The sequence below is a fragment of the Lipotes vexillifer genome, unplaced genomic scaffold (genome assembly GCF_000442215.2).
Source record: "Lipotes vexillifer unplaced genomic scaffold, Lipotes_vexillifer_v1.1 scaffold504, whole genome shotgun sequence".
Classification (NCBI taxonomy): Eukaryota; Metazoa; Chordata; class Mammalia; order Artiodactyla; family Lipotidae; genus Lipotes; species Lipotes vexillifer.
Window position 1 is genome coordinate 3,081,449 of NW_006785225.1, and position 12,766 is coordinate 3,094,214.

Consider the following 12,766-nt stretch of genomic DNA (forward strand, 5'->3'; position numbering starts at 1 on the left):
CAGCTTTTTACTATTAAAAGTAGTGTTGCTGTGAACATTTTTGAAAATATATATTTTGTACATGTATTTTGGTAAACACGTGGATATTCTTATAGTACATAAGGGCCAAAATGCTTATGGTAGAACTTCAGGGTAATAAGGTATGAGAAGTTCAGCCACGCAGTTTTTCAAAGTGATCGTACCATATTACATTCCTGGTTAATCCAAATCTGTGTCAATACTTGCTATTATCTATTCATTTTTCTTCCTCTTTCCTCCTTTTCTTCCTTCCTTGCTTCTTTCTCTCCCTCCCTTCACCTCTCTCCCACTCTCCCTCTCTTTTTCTTTCCTATTGTTTTGGGTGTGTTGTGTTATTACACTGTTGTTTTAACTTTGCTTCTTTGATTACTAGTGAATTTGAGTATCTGTTCATATGTTTTGACATTTAAAAATATTCTTTGCTTTTTTCTTATTGATTTGTAGGCATTCTTTATATACTGTAAATAAGTCATTTGTTAGATTAGATATATGCATTTCAAACTACTGAAGAAAAAAATCCTACTGGTTACATGGTACCCAGATTCCTCAAATATTAATGCTTTACTACATATACTTGTCTTCCCTCAGCCTCCACCCACCCATCTAGGTGGATAACGAGGTTTTCTTTTGTTTTTGGCCTATATGGTTAGAGCGTCTGGTGTCCTGTTTAAGAAAACATTGCCCTCAAAGCCCTGGATATACCCTGCTTATCTTTATTCTGCATCAGTTAAAAGGAAGAAGTGTACTGACCCTGCTGTTTAGATTCCTGGACATTTAATAGGTGGCAATGTGGATATTAGATAAATACATGGATAGAATTATGGGCATATTCATTATTCCCTTCACGGTTAAACACTCGTCTTTTATTCTATTCTTTGGCTCTATGCATTCATTTTGTTTTAGTATTTTTTGGTTCTTTTTGTAGTTTAATATTGTTATTTTAGATTTACTAAAGTGGTAAGTTCCAAGATGCAAGTTAAGTTTAAAGAAAAGTACCATTTAAAATATTAAACCATAGCAAAAGAATTCTCCATGTAACCCAGCTCAGCTTCCCAAGTTTAAGGCGAAAGCCAGCCGTGTGTGAAGCAATATTTTGCCTGTCTTTGACTTCTTTGTGTCTGTATCTCCCCTCACATGTTGAGGAGGCATTATGGCCAGATGACTACAGGGCTTAGCTATTTCTACATCCTATGGACCAAGTACCATTATCAGTCTCCTACCCTCAAGTCCTCACAGATGTTTTACTGATCCAGCAAATTTTCTGATAAATGAAGAAAAATCAGTAAGAGAAAGGAAAATTATAGTTGGTTTGACTCACTCAGGAATGAAGTTTATGGGAGAACTAGACAGACTTGAATGAGGAAGATGGGGAGCAAGAACATACCTTTTTGGTATAATTGTTTATTAATAAAACACAAGGAAATTAAATGAGCTAGACTAAACAGTCTTCTCTTTATAACATATTTCATGAAGAACTGTATTATCTTACATCAGGATAAAGCCTTCCTACAGTATGCCCAAATATTTACTTTCACATTATGAACATTTGAACTCGTTTGACATTTTCTACAAACCTCAGAGCATCCATTTAAACTCAACGGCTCACTTCTGCCTTTTAATTTCTTCACGCTGTAATTTAACACTAGAGTTACCTTTCTGATGTATTTGGTATGAATAAATTATATTCTACAAATGGTTCAAACGTTCAATAGGCTCTAACCAGTCATCATTTATCTATGAGTACCCTTTAGAAAAGAACAAAATGATCTTCATTTTTTTTGATTTGTACAATTTAAATCTAAGAAACATGCAGTTATGTAAGTGCAAGATTAAGGACTTCTCTCATTGCAAATTTCTAATCCTCCTGCTGGGGGATTATAAACTCCCATGCTGTTATAAAGTTTCTGTGCACACAATGGTTTTATAACTGACTGGAAGACTGAAGGTTTGTTTTTGTTTTTTTTTTTCCCAATTTAAATATGTTTGAATCATGGGACTCCATTAGAAAAATACAGCTTCATTGGAATTAGGAAAAAATATACCCTTTGTTCAACATTTAATATTGTATTTCCAGTTCACATGTGATTGTTTGTACTGTTTACAGTCTCCCACAACCCAAATAAAAAAAGTTTTATACCCTATAGCTGCAAATTTCAAAAGACAATGTCAAAACCTTCAGTAGAACAGAACTTTCTTATCGCTCCCAGCAGACTCGCAACTCCAGCATGGCATGGGGAGAAAAGGGTTTAATTATAACAGTCTCCTATTACAGTAACCTACTTGGTGAGCACATGTTGCAAAGTTAACAGACATGAAAAATGTGGATCTTGTTTCTTTCTGTTTATTTTTCCAAGATGTTTGGGGAGGGGAGTTGCACCAGGGGAGCAGAGTCATTGCCTTTGTGGCAGCCCTTAGTGATCATTAAATTTACATTAAAATGAATGGTAATAAGATTTAAACAGGCTCCATCCTGTGTGTGAATGTATTTGGTGGGCTATTCAGTTGATATCAAGTCTTAGTCTAAATCGAGACATATGTGTTTATGTGGTGGGGGTATGGTGGGGTGGGTATTTTACAGACTCCGAGCTTAAATCTGGTGGTAAAAATAGGAAGAGGGAAGAAGCAGCCTCTTCTCTTTCTTGTTAACTTAATGGAAGAGTGAGAGGTAGGAGGAGACTCAGTGGAATGCATAATGAGGCCCTGGATATTTCATGGAAACTGCCTTGCTACTTGGGTTTGTCCCAGTACCTACACTGTATTAAAACGAAACAAAACAAAAATAAAAGCAACAGAGAGAGAGAGAAAGGACGGAAGGAAAAAAGAAAGAAAAAATGTTGGTATCTCCCCAGAGTTGTACTTAGCACTCAGGTCAAAGATACCTGGATCTAAATCTAACTGTCACAATGTATCATAACGTGAAGCCTTAGTCAAATTACTTCTGCTCTCTGGGCCTTAGTTCAATCATTTATTAAAAAGTGGGGAGGGCTCTCTGCGGAAGGCCAAAGCAACGCGGAGGAGACGGTAGTGACTTGAGAGCGCGGCCACCACCACCACCAACATGAGCCTCCTCGACAAGCCCCAGAGTGAGATGTGACACCACAGGAGCTGCAGAAGTGGGAGGAGGAGGAGTTTAACACAGGGCCACTCTCCGTGCTCACCCAGTCGGTCAAGAACAACACCCAAGTGCTCATCAACTGCCGCAACAACAAAAAGCTCCTGGGCCGTGTGAAAGCCTTCAACAAGCACTGCAACATGGTGCTGGAGAACGTGAAGGAGATGTGGACCGAAGTCCCCAAGAGTGGCAAGGGCAAGAAGAAGTCCAAGCCAGTCAACAAGGGCCGCTACATCTCAAAAATGTTCCTGCACGGGGACTCAGCCACTGTGGTCCTGTGGAGCCTGCTCATTGCCGGCAAGTAGGGGCCTCCTCCCTGCCATCAGAACTTGCCCCCTCATTTTGCAAAGACCTGCCCTTTGTGCTGGGAATAATAAAGTCATGTGTTTTTCTTAAAAAAAAAAAAAAGTAGACAGGAAGGATGATGACTTTTGTCTCTGAGGTTCCTTCCAACCATGTCCCAGGTAATAATAGAAGCTTCCAGAAGAATCTGGGCCCCTGATAACAACGGTAATGGCTGAACCAGGATGGTGTCTACCATCCAGACTGGTCCATGTCAATAACAAGACCCAGAGAAACTGCTGGTATAAAAGGATGTCCCTTGAGCAAGACTCACTGATGAAGGTAATTTTATTTTCAATGGTCTGTAAAGAGTGATTGGTCCAGAAACCAAAAATTAAAAGATTGGCACCTGAACCTAGGGGAGGGTCAAGATGACTCATGACTGAAGCAGATTTAGATGCAAAGAGTGCCCTTGGTTAAAGGCACCTGTACCCACTCATGTTGCAGTGTTGTAGATGTGCTAATCTCATCAAGCTGGCTGACATCAGCTGTTGGCAAACTAATCACCTTCATTCCCCAGTTGTGCCTAATTTGGGCTCCACTAAAAGTGAGCTGATGATTGCAGTGCCCAAGGTCAGCATCTCCACTGTCTGTGTTTAATAGTGTTGGTGAAGATGTCAAGTCCACAGATAAGAAAAGCTTCCCCTAGACCTTCTGAAAAGCAAGTCCAACATCCAATCACATAATGATCTGAATTATATTTTTAAATTATATTTTATAATTATATATATTTATAATTATACTTTAAAATTATATTTTAAAGAAAGTGAAAAAGATGGAAGGAAAGAGGAGGGGAGGAAGGAGTCTGGTGCAATAAAGGGAAAAGCTCTGAACTTGGTTATAGAAGATGTGCATCAAATCCCAGCATCACTTCTTTCTACCACATTTCTGTCTCCTCTCCCCCTTCACTTCCTTCACTTGCACACTCATGTTTATTCTCCTATTATTTTATCTGTTACTTGTGCCAGGTCCTGCCACAGGCAAAGTGAGGGCAGGTGGGAAACAAGAGTGATGTGTTCCTGCTTCCATAGGATTTATCTTTTAGTTGTGGAGACAGGAAGTAATGAGGCCCATAGAAATGATCACATGATAACCAAGATGACAGATGATCTGAGAGAGAAGCATGAAGTCTTAAAAAACCAATGATATGAAGGAGAAGTATGGGGTTTTAGAAATCCAGATAACAAGAGGACTGCAGGCATACCTCACTTTATTGTACTTCTCAGATATTGTGTTTTTTACAAATTGAAGGTTTGTGGCAACCCTGCATCAAACAAGTCTACCAGCACCATTTTTTCAACAGCATTTGTAAACTCTGTGTCTCTGTGTCACATTTTGGTGATTCTTGCTATATTCTAAACCTCCACCAGCAAAAGCTCAAAATGATGGTTAGCATTTTTTAGCAATGAAGTATTTTTAATTAAGATATGTACATTGCTTTTTTTAGACATAATGCTATTGCATACTCATAATATACAATATAGTGTACAGTGTAAACATAACTTTTATATTCAATGGGAAACCAAAAAAATTCTTGTGACTTGCTTTACTGTGATATCTGCTTTAATTGCAGTGGTCTGGAACTGTACCCACAATATCTCTGAGGTCTGCCTGCAATCTATTTAAGGAGTTCAGGAAGCCTTCTCTGAAGAAGCAACATTGAACGGGAGAGCCACTCTAAGAAGTTAGTTTCAGGTTTCCAAGCTAGTCAGAATCAAAGACAAAATTTAAACCAGTTGCTTTTTATGTTTCTTTTTCTCATTCACCTATGTGTGTTTATTTGCACAGCCAGCACATATGCAACTGGATATTATTCCTGATACATTGTAAATCCCGTTTTCTTCTTTCACTGGTGGTAATTGAGGCTTTTACTTCTATAAAACTCTTAGATGCTCTCTTCCTTCTTAAATTCACAGCCAAGTGGAAGCTAATAATATTCTTATTCTCTATAACTGGAAATTTTCATGTTTGCAAAGCATCGAAAACCTCACCATTGTCTATTTTGACTGTCTGGTGCTAGGCACTGTATTGAGCATTTAAAATACATAATCTCCTTTAATGTCTGCACAATCAGGTAAGTATTTTACAGATGATAAAACTAAGTTACAGAAAGATGATATAGCTAGTCTACAAACTAGTGATATACTGAACCTGGAATTTGCAACCAGAAAGTTCTGAAGCTGACATCTGCATACTTCATTTCATTCATTACATGCCTCTTCAGTTTAATCAGCTTTTGCTTTTCCTGAAGCCCAAGGAAGGGTAATTGACTTGCCTAATATGGCAGAACTTTGTGAGAATAGTGTCCTTATATCACCAGTATCCAGTATGGGGAGGAAAAAATATAAATCAAGACACAAATTCTTTCTCTCTCTCTTTCTCTACCTCATCCAGGTAAACAGATGTAGAGATGATAGATGATTATTTTAGATATATCTATATTTATTGTTTGGATAGATCTATACATAGATTTAATGATGTCTTTTATGAATATACATTTTTAATTTTATTATAGCCCAGTTAATTTTTTTCCATTATGGTTAGAGCTTTGGTTTCAGGATTAGAATCCAGGCTCCAGTGCTTTCTAGCTGTGTGACTTTTTTGGCAAAGAATCTTAATGTTTCTGCACTGTATTTCCCACCTAAAAAAAAAGTTAATTGTATGATGTGTTTATCATGTAGGCTGGTAGTTGATGGAATGTACATCTAGTGGTATCCTCAGTGGTCAGCAGACAGTAAACATCAATAAAGGATAAATTAAGTCATGGTGAACACACAAGGCAGGCTTAAAAGGAAAGAGAGCATGCGAGGGCAGTCTGAGTAGATGTGGCTGGAGGGAGGTGGAGGAGAGAAGACATAACACCTTTACTTCTTTTTTATTTTAACCAGGCTTTCTATACATTTCCATAAGAATTCTTAAGATGGAGGCATTGTATGAGCTCTAACAATGTGAGATTCTCCAAATTATGAGCAAATTTCCTTCAAGTTAAGTAAGCTGAAGATGATTGATCATCTCTGAAATCTGTTCCTTCTCTGACTCTCAAAACCAATTTATCTGCACTGCTCTTTCAAAATGCATCTCTTCCAATCTTTGTGACTAAGGTCTACTCTCCCATAATAGAATGAGTCCCTTTAAGACAGGGTCAGTGTAATCATTTCCCACCCCCCTCACTGCCCTTAGCTCCAGGATTATGCTTTTCTATGGTGGAGGGAATAATAAACGCTAACTGCACATAGAGCAATTTCTTTTCCCTCCTTTGCCTTTGGCTTAGAGTCACCATCACAAACACTTCTTTTTTTTCTGCTTCTCAACTTTCTTTACCTCCAGGTCATCATGACTTTGTTTACAGATTATATATCCAGGTTTCCAGGCATTTGACTGGCTATGATGTGAGATTCATAATAACCTTCCTTTTGGTTTAGACTTTGTGACAAATCTAGCTGCATGGCCTTTGACGAGCCACGACCCCTCTCTGGACCACAGCTTTCTCATCTACAAAATGAGGTAGCAGGCTCACTGATTTCTAAGACCCTTAATTGTCTAAATTCCATGCCTTCGGCAGCCACCCTCATTCCTGAAGTAATGAAGCTCTGAAATAAATTTTCAAATGGAAAGTTTTTGTGTGAACTGGAGATGCTCATGAGGTTTATCACAAGGCATGAGGACGCAGAGCATCTTCATGAATCTGTCCTCGTGTCTCGATCTTGCCTGCTCATGAGGTTTGTCATGAGGCATGAGGATGCAGAGCATCTTCCTAAATCTGTCCTTGTGTCTGGATCTTGCCTGGCTCTTGGCTATAGTCCTCTTTCCATGATGATAACATCGCATCAGCTGAGTGCTGTTATGTGTCAAATTACCTATTCTCTTTCCTTCCAAAAAATGAAACTACACTTTCAGATACATTTTAAGGCACGAAATGCATATGCTACATAGACACTTAGCTTTCTAGGGAAAACAAAGGTTTGAAAAGAGAAAAAAAAAAAGTTTTTCAGTCTATATTCATTCCATTTTTAACTTCATATGACATTAACTTCAATACAGAAAATGAAGGTTTAGGTAGGAGAAAAACAATCTCTGATCCTTGGGACTTTGGTTATAGTTGGTTCCAGCTCCATCACTGATTTAATGTGATATTTTAAATAATTTGTTGAATATTCCTTTGCCACATCTACCTTTGTGTAAAATGGAGATAAGGATTCTTTGCTTTGTTCCTGAGAACACTGTTACATAGAAGCACTAAATGGGATGGACCTGACTTGTCACTTATTAGGTGTAGTGATAAATCCCTTAACTTTCTGAACCTCCTTAAGATGATGATTCCTACCTCATGGGATTTTTGTGAGAATTAAAGGACTGTAGCTTAGTTTCTGGCACTTAGTGGGTATTCAACAGATGGTAGTAGTAGTTAATTCCTTGAGATGACACCCAGCCTAGTGGTCTATAGTTTTATTAAGTCCTAGATGCAGAGCAAGATGACTATGGCCACAGGACTCATGTTGAAGGACACATGGTGTGGCCCAGGAGTTCCTTATTCTGAGGTCTGGAAGAAGACATACAATAAACACAGAAACACCTTTGGCTGGGCCTGAACTACTTTGTGACCTTTTGAAAACCATTTCCTATTTCTCGGCCTCTCTTTTTCTTGTCTGTCATTCAAGCAGTGTCAGTTAGGTATTGTCAATGTTTCTTCAGGCTTACCAATGTTAGGGGTGAGAGACTGAGCTTTTCTCTTCCCAGGAATAGTTGGCAGGGATTTGATGGTTTCAAAATTCATATAAATTGTAGCTGTGCCCTGGAGGTACAATGGAGGAACTTCAGGTGTGTTGAATCCATTGTACAGTGGGGAAACCTTAAAGGATGCTGGCAGCAATGCCGTGTTTGTAATTTTAGTAGCTCATGCATTTCTTGATCAGTACATTCACCAAGACTCAGAAATATTTATGCCATTCTTTGTTCTACTCAAAGACCAAAAGACTTAGCTTCTCAAAACTACGTGTGATTTTTTTTTTGCACTGAGGCTTGATAAACAACAGTGTATGCTAATAATAATCATTATGAGGACTTTTTTATGATAAAAGTATATCTATGCCAAATTCTCTAGGCACCTAAGAACGCCAAACTGAATATATTACCTAATAAAAGGACAGTCCAGCTCTATAAATCTCAAGCATAGTGAAGAAAAATTCTCCATAACCACCACCAACTGTATAATAAATAAAGCAACTGTTCACCTACGTAAACCAAAGGAATGAAGGAGCTTTAAAAAGCACCAGCATTTTGTATCTGAGGACTTTAAAGCAGAACCAGAAAGGTATTATATGCGGAAATGGTCTACTAGGTACTTAAAAGTTAAACCGACCCTCTTTTTAGGTAGTGGGTAAGCCAGCTAGCCGTTGACAATTTTATAGCAGCTGAAATAGAACAGGATGTGTGTGCTGCAGTAATGCACACTTCCAAAGTTTCAGTGACTTAACCCATCAAATGTAATTTCATACTCGTGTTAAGTCCTATGAGGATTTGAGGTTTGTAACTCTAATCCACATCAACTCAAAGATCCAGGCTGGATCTTGGCTGCTTCCCTCTAGTGACCTCAAAATCTTGGTGCTCTTTAGGTCCAGCCGTGCAAATGAGGGAAAGAGATAAGGAAGCATAAAAGACTCACATCCTTTCCTATTTACCTTGTACTAAGAATAACACTTGCCAATTCTGCTCACAGCCCATTGCCCAGAACAAGCCGCATGGCCCTAACTTTACATGAGAGAGACTGAAATAGGAAGGCTGCATTGTGAACAATATTATTTTGCTATATAGAAGATCTCTTTTATCCACAAGGGTGAATCTTGCCTACGTCTCTTACCTTGATGTATGACCTTGAAAAGAACTTGCATCCCCTCTTGGACTACAGTATACTCAAAAGTGAACACATAAAAATCTTTTTTCAAGTGGGAGGATTGTGTCAAAGATCAAGTGGAATGATGAACAAGAAAGTGTTGAGCCTGCCATAAAGAAGCATCCAAAGATGAGTTATTATATGCCATGAAGATTATGGGTCCTGTTGCTATTGTATCTTTGTTCAAATTCTGAACCAGACACTTTATTTAAACTACTTTTTGTCAAGTTACTCAATTTTTTTGTTTCTGATTTCCCATTATTTAAATGGAATGATATTTGCCCTAAAACTATCAGAGGTGAGTTATGAGTCTTTTTAGATGATAGGTGTGGAAGCGTGGTCAAAACATTATATACTTAATAAGGGTAACATACTGATAGATGGATTGAGTTGAGGGTCTTAGGTCCCTGTAGACCCTCTTGAAGTCAGATAGAATGCTTTCAGTAGCAAGTAACAGATGACCTGACCTAAAATAGGATTGAACAATAAGGACACTCATTATCCTCCATAATGGCAAGTCCAGGAAGAGGTAAATATGGCAGATCTTTAGTGACTCAAGTTTGTGTCATGTCTCCACATTAATATCCTTCACGCTACCTGCATCCTCAGTGGATTAACAAGGAGATTGTGGCAGCTCCAGGTGTCATACCCAGACAAAACAGTTAAAAGCAAGAAGGATCATTATTCATTTGTTCTCTTTCTTCAGCCTGAAGAAACATTTACATAAATTTGACCTTTCCCTCCATTCCTTCCTAGCAGAAATTTCCCTGCCTATCCCTAAATTAATAGTTGGCAAATGAAATAGAATTGCCATAACTGGATTGATCATGTTGCATCAAATTTAGGATGTTAAGGAATCAAACAGAATATCTAGGCTTACTTTGTATTCAACTCCTAGAGCAGTATTTCCTTCTTGAAGAAAGGTTTCCTTTTTCTGATAGCAACTGCATTGTGTTCTCTTGGAATCTAACAAAGAATCTTAGCTCTGCTATAGTTGTCAAGGGATCCTACTTGACACCAAGGTGAAAATCTCAGATAGACCAAGATTGGGCTGGCCACCTGGCCTTGTGAAAGAAAAAGGGCATTGTAGGCAGTCAGATTTAGATTAAAATCCTGACTCAACCACTAGTGACTTGAATTTTGAAAGATGCTTGCATCTCTTATGCTTCATTTCCTCTCTATAAAACCAGATATTAACAGCCACCTCACAAGTCTTTTGAGATGACTGAATTAAATAATGCAGCATTTCTGGCACATAGTGGGCACTCAATAAATGTTATTAGTGATTAGTAATTAATATTAGTGTCAGAATAATGAAGAATTAGAAGAACAAAAACTATTCTTGGTATCTTTTCCCACATCCCTTTTCTTCTGGTCATGTTGGGCATATATTACCCTATTTCCTTTCCAACAAGCCCTCTGTAAAAATGCAAATACAGCTTAAAAAATATTTGTCCTCAGTCTTCAAAAACAGGGGCATGGTTAAGTAAATTGGGGAAAGACTGCATGACGGAAAGTTAATCAACCATTAAAAATGATGTCTGTATAGCATTTTAATAACATGGAGAATGACTTATGTTACAATATTAAAAATATGTTCCAAAGTATATACATAGTATGATATCAACTATGTAAAAGAAAAATATTCAGAGGAAAAAAGCTTGGAGGGAAAAGCAACAAATTTAACAAACTTTGGCTCTCATCAGAGAGATTCTGTGCAATATTATTTTTTTTTGTTCTCTAATTCCATATTATCCAGATTTTCTTTTTGAGCATGTATTAATTATGTATTTAAATGAAACTACATTGAATATAGAGTTATCAATATAGACATATAGATAAATATGGGTTTATAGATGTTACTATTTATTGTAGATATTATCATTTATTGAGCTCATACCTGACCTTGTGTTACACTCATTATATAGGCATTACCTCATAAATTTCCTGCTAGAACACCAGGGAGTAGGTGCAATTATTTCCATCATTATTTCCATATGATAAAATTGGATCTTAGAGGGGGAAGTAAGTTACCAAGATTACTGATGCCTGTTAGAAAGCTAGGATTGGAACCCTAGGTGTTAGCCCCCCAACACCCATGATTTGAACCACTCCAAATACCTCTCCTTCTACAAAGCAGAGATTTAGAGATGAATTATTTGTTGGGAATATTATATTGGTAACTTAAGTATAGAACCAGGTGATCCTTAAAGGTCCCATCCAATGGAGAGATTCTTTAATTCCATGAAAGAGTAAAGTGGGATGCATGTCTTGGGCTTGTGAGTGCCCAGCAGAAAATTGATGTGCAAGTAGGTAAGGAATGTCCGGTCTGGGTAGACTGAAATGGAGGAGAGCAGGATGAAAGACATGAGAAACAGAAAGTGGCATTTTGGTCTTTCTGATTAAATTGCTGCATTGCCATGGTAGGTGTTGGCTATTTCTGATGGACACTGTTATATACTTAACTTCCCAGTCCATAGCTTTCTATTCACACAAGCAAGAGACATGAATATACTTGCATGTCAACCTATGGAACAAGAGTGGAAGCTGCTTTTTCTGGGAATGGGAGACACATGTGATTTGTTTAAAAGTCAAATCATTAAAGATATAAATTAAGCTAAGGCAGCAATATGAGACATGCAACTCACCAGCACTGGGTATATCAAGACAAATTTGTGCTGGCATTTCTAGTACCTTGGTGACTCTAGTGAGGGGTTTGTAATGAGCTAAGTAGAAGGAAGTGGCCTGAGTTAAATTATAGAGTCAAATCCTGTCTTCCACCTTTTCTGTGACTTTTTTTGATGTGCACCAATATGATGATTTGGTGTGCAAATTCTTCCTCTGAATTCAGTTTGACTTGAACTGTATGTGTTGAAAAGAGAGTACTCCTACAACAAAACCCCATGCCATTTCTGCTACTACCTATGGGTTCTTGTCCACAAGCCATTGAAATACAAGAAATACAAGTGTAAAGACTATGTTTGCTTATAGTGGATATACTTAGATGACATAAAATGGACAGAACTCCGTGACTGCAATGGATCCTGTGCAACGCATTGTTTTTAAATGTCAATCTCAAACTATAGATGCTACCTGAAATGAAATGGGATGTGGAAGTAAAGTTGCATATGACACTGACACACTGACATCTACCAGATCATGATATGATGGCAGCAGAACGTTGAGGACACTGGGACTTGAGCAGTAGGCAAGTCCTTAGAGGAAAGCATATGGTTAATATTATATAGAATATTGATGTTTCTACCTGCTCAGCTGTCAACCCTCTTCCTTTTAGTAAGATCTCTCAGGTTCTGGAGACATCATCTTTAGTCTTTCTGGGTATAGTGAAGCTGACTCTGTTTTTAGGGCCAGGAGTTGAGTATGTAACCGGGTTTGGTCAACCA

At 38.0% G+C, this 12,766-nt stretch overlaps 1 pseudogene; it reads left to right on the top strand.

The window, feature by feature from the left end:
• Positions 1-3,076: 3,076 nt before the first annotated feature.
• LOC103076373 (small nuclear ribonucleoprotein Sm D2 pseudogene) lies at positions 3,077-3,435 on the top strand (annotated as a pseudogene).
• The last annotated feature ends 9,331 nt before the right edge of the window (positions 3,436-12,766 follow it).